This window comes from Castor canadensis, chromosome 6 (genome assembly GCF_047511655.1).
Source record: "Castor canadensis chromosome 6, mCasCan1.hap1v2, whole genome shotgun sequence".
Taxonomy (NCBI): Eukaryota; Metazoa; Chordata; class Mammalia; order Rodentia; family Castoridae; genus Castor; species Castor canadensis.
In genome coordinates this window covers 139,929,846-139,940,535 of record NC_133391.1, presented here as the reverse complement: position 1 = coordinate 139,940,535, position 10,690 = coordinate 139,929,846, and the positions used below count along the sequence as shown (strand labels likewise).

General features: G+C 38.4%; 1 non-coding gene across 1 annotated transcript; it reads left to right on the top strand.

Moving 5' to 3' along the window:
• Positions 1-3,976: 3,976 nt before the first annotated feature.
• Positions 3,977-4,100, top strand: LOC141424512 (small nucleolar RNA SNORA61). The gene has a single exon (XR_012449423.1). It is a non-coding gene; the product is annotated as a small nucleolar RNA SNORA61 (small nucleolar RNA).
• Positions 4,101-10,690: the final 6,590 nt, after the last annotated feature.

Below are 10,690 nucleotides of genomic sequence, written 5' to 3'. Positions count from 1 at the left end.
CACAATGTGCTCCAGCATCAATCCATCCTAAAGAATTCACTATCTCACAGGATGATACAGGATTTCCTGGTGATGATGCATTTCTCCATCTTCAGATGAAACTGATGTGCCCAGATCCAAAGTCTGAAAAGACTTGAAAGTGGAACAGCTTGTTCCTGCACAACTGAAGAGCTCCTCCAGTATTACCAGGTACTATTACCTATGATGTGCTTGTTGGTTCAAAGATCCACTGTCTTTGTCTGGAGCCCAGGGATGATTGGAGGGAAAGTAAGAAACGTGTTTACACAACTCTAGGCTGAAGTTAAAGGTCTGAGGAAAGAACAAAGAGAGTATAAATTCAGTGTAAGTCTTGGAGGACATTCAAAAAGGAATTTTTCATCATAGAACAGGAGGGCAGAAGAGGTCCTTAATGGGAGATCAGTACCAATGGGAGGAAGGAGGATGTGGGGAAAGGGTTAAGATGGTGATATGGTGCAAATACTTGCTCACTCACAAGCCAGGATTAGAGTTGGGGTTCAAGAGCTGGTGCCCTTGCATCTTGGCATGCATCAGGCAGTCTCCCACCATCACCTCCACACTTGGGCCAGGCTGATTTCTGGGTGTGATATACTTCTCCTAGTGTCCCCAGAACAGTTTCTTCCTCACCAGATCCCATGGTTTTCTTTGCATATGTGTTCTGGGCCAGAATGCCTCTGTTTTCCAGGTGTACCTCATGAGCATCTTAACACTGTGCTTTGCATGGCAGAGGTGCTCTTTCAGCTTTCTCTGGGAGACCTGACCTCTACCTCAGTTTTCTCTACCAGAGCATGTTTCCACTCCACAGGCATTTTCTGTTGGAGTTGTTACCCTTGCTATGTGCAAGTGCAATCAGCACAGAACATTTTACAACTTACAGCAAGTGAGGAGGCTCTGGAGATAAGGTCAAACAGTGTCTCATCCAGTACAGGAGGGATGGGATTTTATTAAGGAGGTTTCTGCATATTTGTATCAGAAAGACTGGTCACCACAAGAAAAGGTGGGTGCTTTTTCACTCCCTACCCCATTATACTTAGGATTGAACTTGGTCCTTGCACTTGCAAGGGATGGGCCCCACCTCATGAGTCATGTCTCCGACATGAGGCAAGCACTTTCCTTCACATGTTCAGTTTGGAATCATGATTCTTTCATAAATAGTGTGCTCAGACATGGTGGCCAGCAAAGCCTCACCCAGAGAGAATTTGACATTATAGTGAGATCATAAGGAGCACAAGATACTCACAGTGAAGGACTAAGCCATTTTGACTGACTGAAACAGAGTTTTAACCCACTTTACAGAAGCTTATTTGAATTGAAAATCAACTGGCAGGGACCAACACAGATCACGTTGAAGGGCAGCAGCTTGTTTGGGGAAAGCATATGTGCTTGCCCCTAATTGTTCTTGCCTAGCAAGGATCAAACTCCAGCCTGAATCCTGTTCTTGAGGGTTGGGGGACAGAAGTGTTCCTTCTGAAACTCCTTTCTGCTGAGTGGGAGCTGTCCTCCTGTCCTCCTGAGATAGAGCAGGGAAGGTAAAACTCCGCCTGCTGAAGTTGGTCACCAGGGTCAGGTGTAACACCACGCTTGAGCTCTTTTTGCAGTTGTTTTATTTCAGCATTTGGAAGCACATTTAATCATGACACAAATCACAAATCAGATCAGTAAAATTGATGTCCAAATTTAAGTAACTCAGAAAATCTGAACTTATTGCCCTGAAGGATACAGAAATGCAATCTGTGACACTGTCATTTATTCCTGGTGCTTCTAAGAGTGTTTGTCCAATCCAGAACAACTGTGAAGTCTCTTCAAGGTGTGTTTGTCTTCAATGAGGGTCAAGGGAGGTGATAGCAAGGATCACAGCTCCTATTCCCCTTGGGACAGTCTTTTGTCCTTTTTGCAACCTGAGCAGGGGCCCAAAGACATGCAGTGTATTCCAATGTCAGTTGAAGGCTCTGGATTAGGAACTTCAGTCTGGTGTGGTACAGAGCAAACTGGCCTGGGTCCAACCAAATCAGTCCTGGTCACTATTGGGCCTTTACCTCAGACCTGCAGAAGGGCAAGCAGCCTCTAAATCATACTCAGCATTATCACTGTCCCTGTGTTGATACTGTATGAGAAACAATGAAAAATAATCCAGATTTAAGTTTCTTTTTTAATCCACTCCAAGTCCACAGATGAATATATCTTCAGAATGAAATAGGATAGTGTCTGGAATCCAATCATTGTTATACATATTCATGTAAGTTTTTTTTTTCCAGTACTGCAGCTTGAATTCAGGGCCTACAACTTGAAGCATTCCACCAGCCCTTTTTTGTGATGAGCTTTTTTTTTTTTTTTTTTTTTGAGATATGTTCTCTGGCACTATTTGACCCAGCTGGCTTTGAACTGTGATCCTCCTGAGCTCTGCCTCTTGAGTAGGTAGAATTACAGGTGTGAGTCACCAGAACCAAGCTGTTTTTTTTTTCATTGATTTTACATTTACTTACACATGTATGCATTATTTGGGCCACCTCCCCCAGAGAAAACATAAGAGATAATAAAAAAAACAGTGTTTTTGCTTGTTTGAGATAAAAATAGCTATATAGAGAGATTCCTAGCATTGCTTCCATGCACATGTATAGTACAACCCACATTGGTTCATCTCTACCAGACCTCTTCACTACTTCCCAGTCCCCTTCCCATAGTGGCCTCTGCCAGTTTAAGATTGCTATATTCACTCCTCTACAGCGAGTACATCAACCACATTCAAGTTTTAGGTTTCCTTCCTTTTCCCTATCCCTCTGGAGCGCATTCTGCCCTTAGTGTGTGACCCATGTCCAATAATATTACTGCATTTGTTTTAGGTCTATAATCCACATATGAGGGAGAACTTGTGATTTTTGTCCTTCTGAGCCTAACTTCACTGAAGATGATGTTCTTTAGTTCCATCCATTTACTTGCAAATGATAAAATTTCATTCTTCTTTTTGGTTGAATAACATTCCATTTTATATTAATAGCACATTTTCTTAATTCATTCATCAATAGTGGGGCATCTTGGCTGTTTCCATAGCTTGGCTATTGTGAATAGTGCTGCAATAAACATGGATGTGCAGGTGCCTTTGTAATAACCTCAGTTGCATTCTTTTGGGTATAGCCCTTGGAGTGGTATTGCTGGATCATATGGCAGATCTGTGTTTAGTTTTTTAAGAAACTTCCATATTGTTTTCCAAAGTGGTTGTACTTGTTTACTTTCCCACTAACATTATGAGAGTTCCTCTTTCCCCTGGATTCTCACCAACATTTGTTGTTGGCAGTGTTCTTCAGAATAGCTATTTTAATAGGAGTGAGGTGGAATCTTAATGTGGCTTTGATTTGCATTTATTTTCTTTTATGACCAGGGATGGTGAGCATATTTTCATGTGTTTTTTGGCCATTTGGACTTCTTTCTGTGAAAAAGTTTTGTTTAGTTCAGTTGCCCACTTCTTTATTGGTTCATTGATTTTCGGAGAGGTTAGTTTTTGAGTTCCCTGTATATTCTGGTTATCAGTCCTTTGTCTGATGTATAACTAGCAAAGATTTTCTCCCGTTCTGTGGGTGGTCTCTCAATTTAGAGACCATTTCTTTTGTGCAGAAGCTTTTTTTTTTATAGTTTCATGTTTTTTTAAGAACACTGTATCTTATCCTAATTAATTCCTATTAGATTTTCAGTGAAATCTATACACTGAATAGTAGCATTGCAAAAAATTTCTGCATTTTTATATTGCAAATGAACAGTGGTAGAACTGTACTCCAAACTTCTGCTCTTTGCCAAAGAACCTATGGAAGGCTGCTATTTCCTCCAGAAGTGCAAGAAATAGTTCATAACCCATACATCCTGGTCCAGTACAAGTTCCTATTGATGACTATACCAGGCATAAGTGGGGATGAAAGCAAAAAAAAAAAATACTCTGCCTTGTGATTTATTAAGAGTGCTTATCATAACCATTTGATTCCCTTTCCCATTGGATCTGACCACGGGTCTTGGTGGTCATAAAAGGAGGGAAAGTGATCCTGAAGCTGCCTCACAGCACTGCAGCCTGGCATATGGGCTAGTTTCAAACAGCACTGAATCCTCTCTGAATTTATTTCCTCCTTCCCAGCAAAATGGGGGATAATCAGTAGACATGCACAGCTAAGGTAGTGATTTCTGACTAGTAACTGTATTTGGGAATTTTCTGTTAAGTGTCTTTTAAATTTTTATAGAGCTATGTAACCAGTAAAGCAGTCTCATCTGATACTAGTCTACAGAGTTGGGAAGAAACACCGGGATGTAGGAGGCAGGGAAGAAAAGTGGAGAGCATGAATCTGCAAACAACCTCTTGCTAAAGCTGTTTCTCCTGTACACCAGCCTTGGAAATGTTGAAAAAAACAAAAGGGTGCTTACATACTCTTTCTTATGTAGACTTCCCAAGATACAATGGCAGAAGAAAATTAAGGATCTTAATTAATGATACCTTCCTAGTTCCAACACACACTGTACATCTTTGTCAGTCTGTTGATAAAATACGTTTCACAAGTTAGCTCTTTTATAAAAATATATTATATAATTCCCTGAAATACTGAAATAAAAAACAATCATTACACCATCCAACATATGAATAAAAATAGTACTCTACCACTTAAAACAGATGAACAAAGCATGAAAAAAAAAACAGTATTCACATCCACAAAGGGGTTAGAGGGAGTACTGGTGCTAGTGGAGGAGGGTGTGCTATAGAGTGGGATCTGTCTAAATCCCCAGGAATTTTCTTGCACAGGTGAAATCCCAGGACAAAGATTGTCAAAACCAAATTTGCCAGTTTAGGATCTTTGTTTTATATACTGTTCCCTTGATACCCACAATGCAGTGGGAATCTTCTTTCAGTCCCACTTCCTGTTGAGTGTTTGGCCACCTTAGTAATCCAACAAGTTGAATTAGGGATTACAATCGAGGAAGCTCATTTCAGATTGGAAGTGAGTAAAGGTCAGACTCTGAAGGCAGGTGACTGGGCTCCCTATTTTCAGAACAGGACTATCATTACCCTCACCCCTTCTTTTTCTGAGGTGAACTCAGGTGTGTACAGGGATACAGCAGGATCTGGACATTGTTCAAATAAAAAGACATTTCCTGGGCTTTTGCATACCCCTGAATGAGGTAGAGGCTCTAGGTTCCCAGAAGCTAAAATAGATAATTTTGGAGAGGAATTGATGCTGGAGGTAGTAGAGAAACTTGAAGGTGACAGGAAGGCCATTGACATGGACTTGGAGGCAAGAGCTTGGAGGCTGGTCTAGTGGAGGTTCCAGGCAGCCCAACAGAAAAGTGTTCAAGCTAAGTACTCATGGTAGCTGTCTGTCTTCTGAATATCCTCGAGGTGCAATGTGTGTGGGCCACCTGATGACTCTGTCCTCAACACAACCCTCTCTCAAGAACGGAAGCAATCACCAGTCCCATTAATGATAAAGTATTAAGGGCCACTCAGCCCTGCCCAACTCTATGCATCCTCTTTACAACAGCCATAGCAAAGACCAATGTGATACAAAATTTTACAATTGTAGACATGCATAGTTAGCTGCAGAAGTTGGCATAGAAGACTCTGAAGACATAACCTGTTGGGGACCAGGCATGACCCTGGACTGGGAATAATGGAGTTTGCACAGTCTCACCATATGGGGGTTTGCACAGCCTTGCCATATAGAAGTTTGCACAGCCTCTTCTACCATAATTTCTTCAGTACCTAGTGTCATGACCTCTGTTCTCACATCTCCTTGAAGAATACAACCTGCTGTGTCTGCATACCAGCCCCCTGATGCAAAACTAGATAAAGTACCAGAACTGTTAGGAAACTCCCTGATACCACATTAATCAACACCTTAGATAAGGTGTCCTGCAAGCCTTAATGATTCTAGAACTGATGTAATTAAGCTTCATTAGCCTTAGGAAAATTAGCCCACCAAACCTCATTCCTTTTACCTTGCATCAAGAATTGTTAAAACTTGATTTTTACCTGAGTTTTTTCCTTGTACTGACCTATAAAATAAACACTCTGGCTCAGGTAGGGCTCACGTTTCCCATCAGGAACATGCAGCCCTCCCGTCCCCAGCTTTTATGTTTTATGTTGTATGTTTGTATGTCTGTGTGTGTTTTATTTCTTGTTCCCTGTCACTCTTAGTCAGGCTCACACAGCATACCCACGCAGGCTGGGGCAAGTGGCACCCATCCTGGGGCCTGACTACAGGAGAACTCATTGGATAAGGTGAGGGAACGCTCTCTGAAGGATGCGCCAACAAGGAAAATAAGGTAAGGGGAGAGCGCATATTGAATATAGTTGGGAGTAATAAATATGGGACAAACTAGATCTAAAGAAAGAGATTGCTATGTACGTATGTTTAAAACTAGAGGTAAATCCAAAGTCTTCAATGTCTAAGAGTGCACTTGAAATTAATGTAATTGTTTTGTGTTTCATTGTGAGTTTTGTGTATGTATGTTGCATGATTAACTTATTAGAGACAAAAAACTGATAGCTATGGCAACAGTCTTATTAAAAACTGAGACTAACCTAAAACACTTTCCTAAAATTGATTTTGCCTCAGCTGTTAAGCTGCTCAAAATAAGTCCTAAAAGAACAGAATGGGACACTTCTCAATCTGCTCCTAGAAAAGAAAAAAATTTAAAAAACATAAGTAATCAATGTACTTGTGGCCACTTAGTTAACTTTTGCATGTTCTTGAGCTCTTGAATCTGTGCGCACTTTAATTGACATTTATGGCATGCCTAATTTAAAACCTTTTTTACATGTCTGTATATTTCAACATATTTAGGAGGATTTTTATTATAAAATCATTGTAAAGAAATACAATAATTTCTGTTTTCTTCTCTCTCCCACCACTTCTGCTGCTACTTTTAAGAAAAAACAGTTTTTCAAAGGTTACATCACAATGAGCTCTAACTAAATACAGGCATTATCTTATGGACAGTAACCATAATCTGTTTCATTTTGGCATAGGTGTAATTTACATTCAATTCTTTTATAATTAGATTTATTAACAAAAGGTTTCTTTAAAAATAAGGCTAATTGAAAAAACAATTTTATTTAAATTTAAAATTCTTATAAAAATTATTATAAAATACGAGTTAAAAAGTGAACAAATAGAAAGGATATAGATAGGTATTGAGTGTGTATTTTAGGAAAAAAGGAATGTTTTTAGGTGAGAAAGGATTTTGTAAAGAAGTTTTTGTTCTTAAGATTGTTTCAAATATGGAGAGGAGGGATATGGACAAACCATCAGAGGGTTTAGTATGTTGTATGATGGTCTGAGTAAGTTTTAAAAGTGTATAATAAAAAGCTTCAGTGTGTAATAAAGTTAAAGTTGACTGTAATCTAAGAGTTGCCTAAAAGAATGTTTTTAGGGTCATGTCAAACTAAAATCTAATTCTCTATGTCCATAAAATAACAAGGCTATTTTAATATTGTTCTTCTCCAAGTGACATCTAAAAAAACTGTTATTTGGATAGATTTTAATCAAAGTAATTACTTGTGTTTACTGTTGTTCTTGTCAAGCTTTAAGTACTACTAAATCGGAGTTCACTTATGTATTTGCTCATACAAAGGTCTCTTAAATGGACACTTTATAACTGTGTTCTGTGTCTATACTTTATCTAAATAGGGTGCATACATTTGCAAAGTTAAAAGTGTCAGTTTATGTGAAATGATGAGCTAAAGCTCTCTTTTATCCAAAAGTGTTACATTCCCCTCTTCTATGTGTGGTATTCCCTAAGTATCATTAGTGCAGGCTTAGCTGTTACACATGTTTTTAGTTTTTGCTCATTGGGGAAGGTCTTTATTCTCATGAATTCTGAAGGATACCTGGTGATTATAGTAATCCAGGTTTGCAGTTGTTTTCTTTCAGGGCATGAAATATACCACTGTGGTCCTCCTGTCATTAGAGTTTCTGTTGAAATATCTGCACTAATTCTGATGGGTTTGCCTTTGTAAGTAATTTTCTTCTCTCTTGCAGGTTTCAATGTTATATCTTAGTGCTGTACTCTTGGTGTTTTCACTATAATATGACATGGTGAATTTCATTTGGTCACTTCTATGTGGGGTTCTAAATGCCTCCTGTACCTGGATGTCCATATCTTTCTCAAGATTTGGGAAAATATTTTTACTATTTCACCGAATAGGTTTTCTATGCCTTTAACCTGTAACTCTATACCTTCACCTACATCTATTAGTCTTAAGTTTGTCTTTTAATCCCCATCTCAATGGTCTTATAATTTCTGTTCCTAATTTCTTTTTCTAAATTTATTGCTGGATAAGTGTGATAATTCAATAACCTCATCTTGAAGTACTGCTTTTCTTCCTTCCACTTCATCTACTAGTGAGAATTTCAATTTCATTTATATTGTATTTCATTTCCAAAATCCTGCTAAATTTTTGTTTTAAAATTTACATCTCTTCATTAAATACTTCTTTAATATCTTGTATTTTCTTCCTTAATTCATTCAGCTGTTCATTTGTGTCTTTGAATTAATTGATCAGTTTAAAAGTTAGTCCTGAGCTGTGGTGTAGCTCTCAGGGTAGAGCGCTTGCCTCCCAAGCACAAGGCCCTGACTTCACCCCAGTTCCACACACAAAAAATTATGCTGCTAAAAGTTAGTCTTCTGAACTTTTTGTGCAGAGTTTTAGATAAAGTTACTGAAGGATTATTAGTTTTTGGAGTAGTGGTGTTGCCTTGTTTCTTCTTATTTCTTGTGTTTGTATGTGGGATTTTCACATCTATTGGGGAAAAGGAGAGAATGTGACAAAAAAGTAAAACAACAGAATATGAAAAAAACCCAGGTTGGTAAAAAAACTAAATAAAATGAGGTAAAATTATGGGAGAGGTGCAATAAAAGACAAACTTTCTCTTTATTTATTTTATTTTATCTTATTTCACCTCAATTTATATCTTTTTAATTTTATTAATTTTAATTTTGTTTTCTTTAGTTCATTTCATTTGATTTTTTATCATTTTATTTCATATCTCTTACATTTCTATTTTGTTTCATTTACTTAATTTTATTTCATTTCACTGCATTTTAATTTTGTTTTAATTGTACTTTATATTATCTCATTTCATGTTTGTCTTATATTTGTTATATTATATCTGATTTTATTTCATTTTACCTTATTTGATTTTCACATGTCATTTATTTTTTCTTTATTTGCTTTTATTTCATTTCATTTTGCATCTTATTTTGTTTCATTTTATTATTTGTTGTCTAAAACCCATCTTAATAAGTTAAGAATGGTGATACAGGACCATAATTCCAGTTAGGAAGGAGGCATAGGTAGGAGGAGAATGGCTCTCTGAAGTCTGAACAAAAATGGGAGATCCTATCTGATAAATAACATAAAGCAAAAAGGGCTGGAGGCATGCCTAGCAAGAGCCTAGGGTAGACTCTGACTACAGTACAGCATTTGCCTACCAAGCCAATGAACCTGAATTCAAAACCACAGTACTCCCAAAAACAAAGAAACAAACAAAATCCCCAAAATCTCTAATCCACATTCTACTAGGGAATATTAGTAAAGATGGAGAACTGTCACTCTATGTGAATCCAAGGAATATATCATTTAAATCTTCCAAGAGATTAAGTACTTTAAAATCACTTCTGCAAAAGCTGAAATAAAGAAGTAATTGAATTCTGGAATGTCATTTATTTCCAATTATTACTGTTTTCATTTCTTATATTTGGCACTTAAGAAATAAAGGACAAAGCAGAAAACTGAAGTACCTTAATAAAGGCATATTGGTATAGGTGACACATATCCAGGTCATCAGTTCCTCTGGGAATATACCTTATGTTCCAAAGCTAGTCCTTAGTAGGAAAATTCTGTTGAATCTGTGAAAGTAAAATATCACCCTGTGGTCTATCCATTATGTGAAAACAATACATTTGCAATTTACTGGAGGACATAGGAAGTGAGGGGCAACAGATGTCCAAACTTCCAGATACCTCTGAGATTAATCTCTGTGAAGGCTTCTGTCCCATGGAAATCACAGGCTCAGGCCTGAGATTCCAGCTACTGGGGCTGTGGACATCGGGAGGGTGGAAGGTCTAGGCCAGACTGGACAAAAAGTTTACAAGACCCCATCTCTTCCAGTAAAGCTGGACGTGGTGGTATGTACCTGTCATCCAGGTATGCTGGGAGGCATAAATAGGAGGATCACAAGGTCCAGGCAAGACCAGGCAAAAAACTAGAGACCCCATTAGAAAAATAACTAAAGCATAAAGGACTGGGTGTGACTCAAGTGGTAGAGCAGATACAGGCATCCAATACTTTGTTGGACATGGTTCATGACAAGGCTAGGGTTCATCCCAGGGATAGAGTAGTTACTTCATTTCAACTCTATTTTGTAAGCAGAAGGAAGTAGGAACTGGAAACAGCATTCTCACTCTGGCATCCAGGGACGTGAACCCACAATGCAAAGAATCGTCTGGTGGCATTCAGATGCCAGGACCTTCACAGTGCCTCCTCCTTGCAGCAGATCAGCTCCAATGTACAGACTGGGAATGAGGAGAGGGAAGGTGTGGTGATCAACCCGTCAGACACCTAGCCACCCCAGCCCTTGCGCACGTTCCATCTCCATGAACCCAACCAGAACACAAGAAAAAATAAAGGACCATGCAA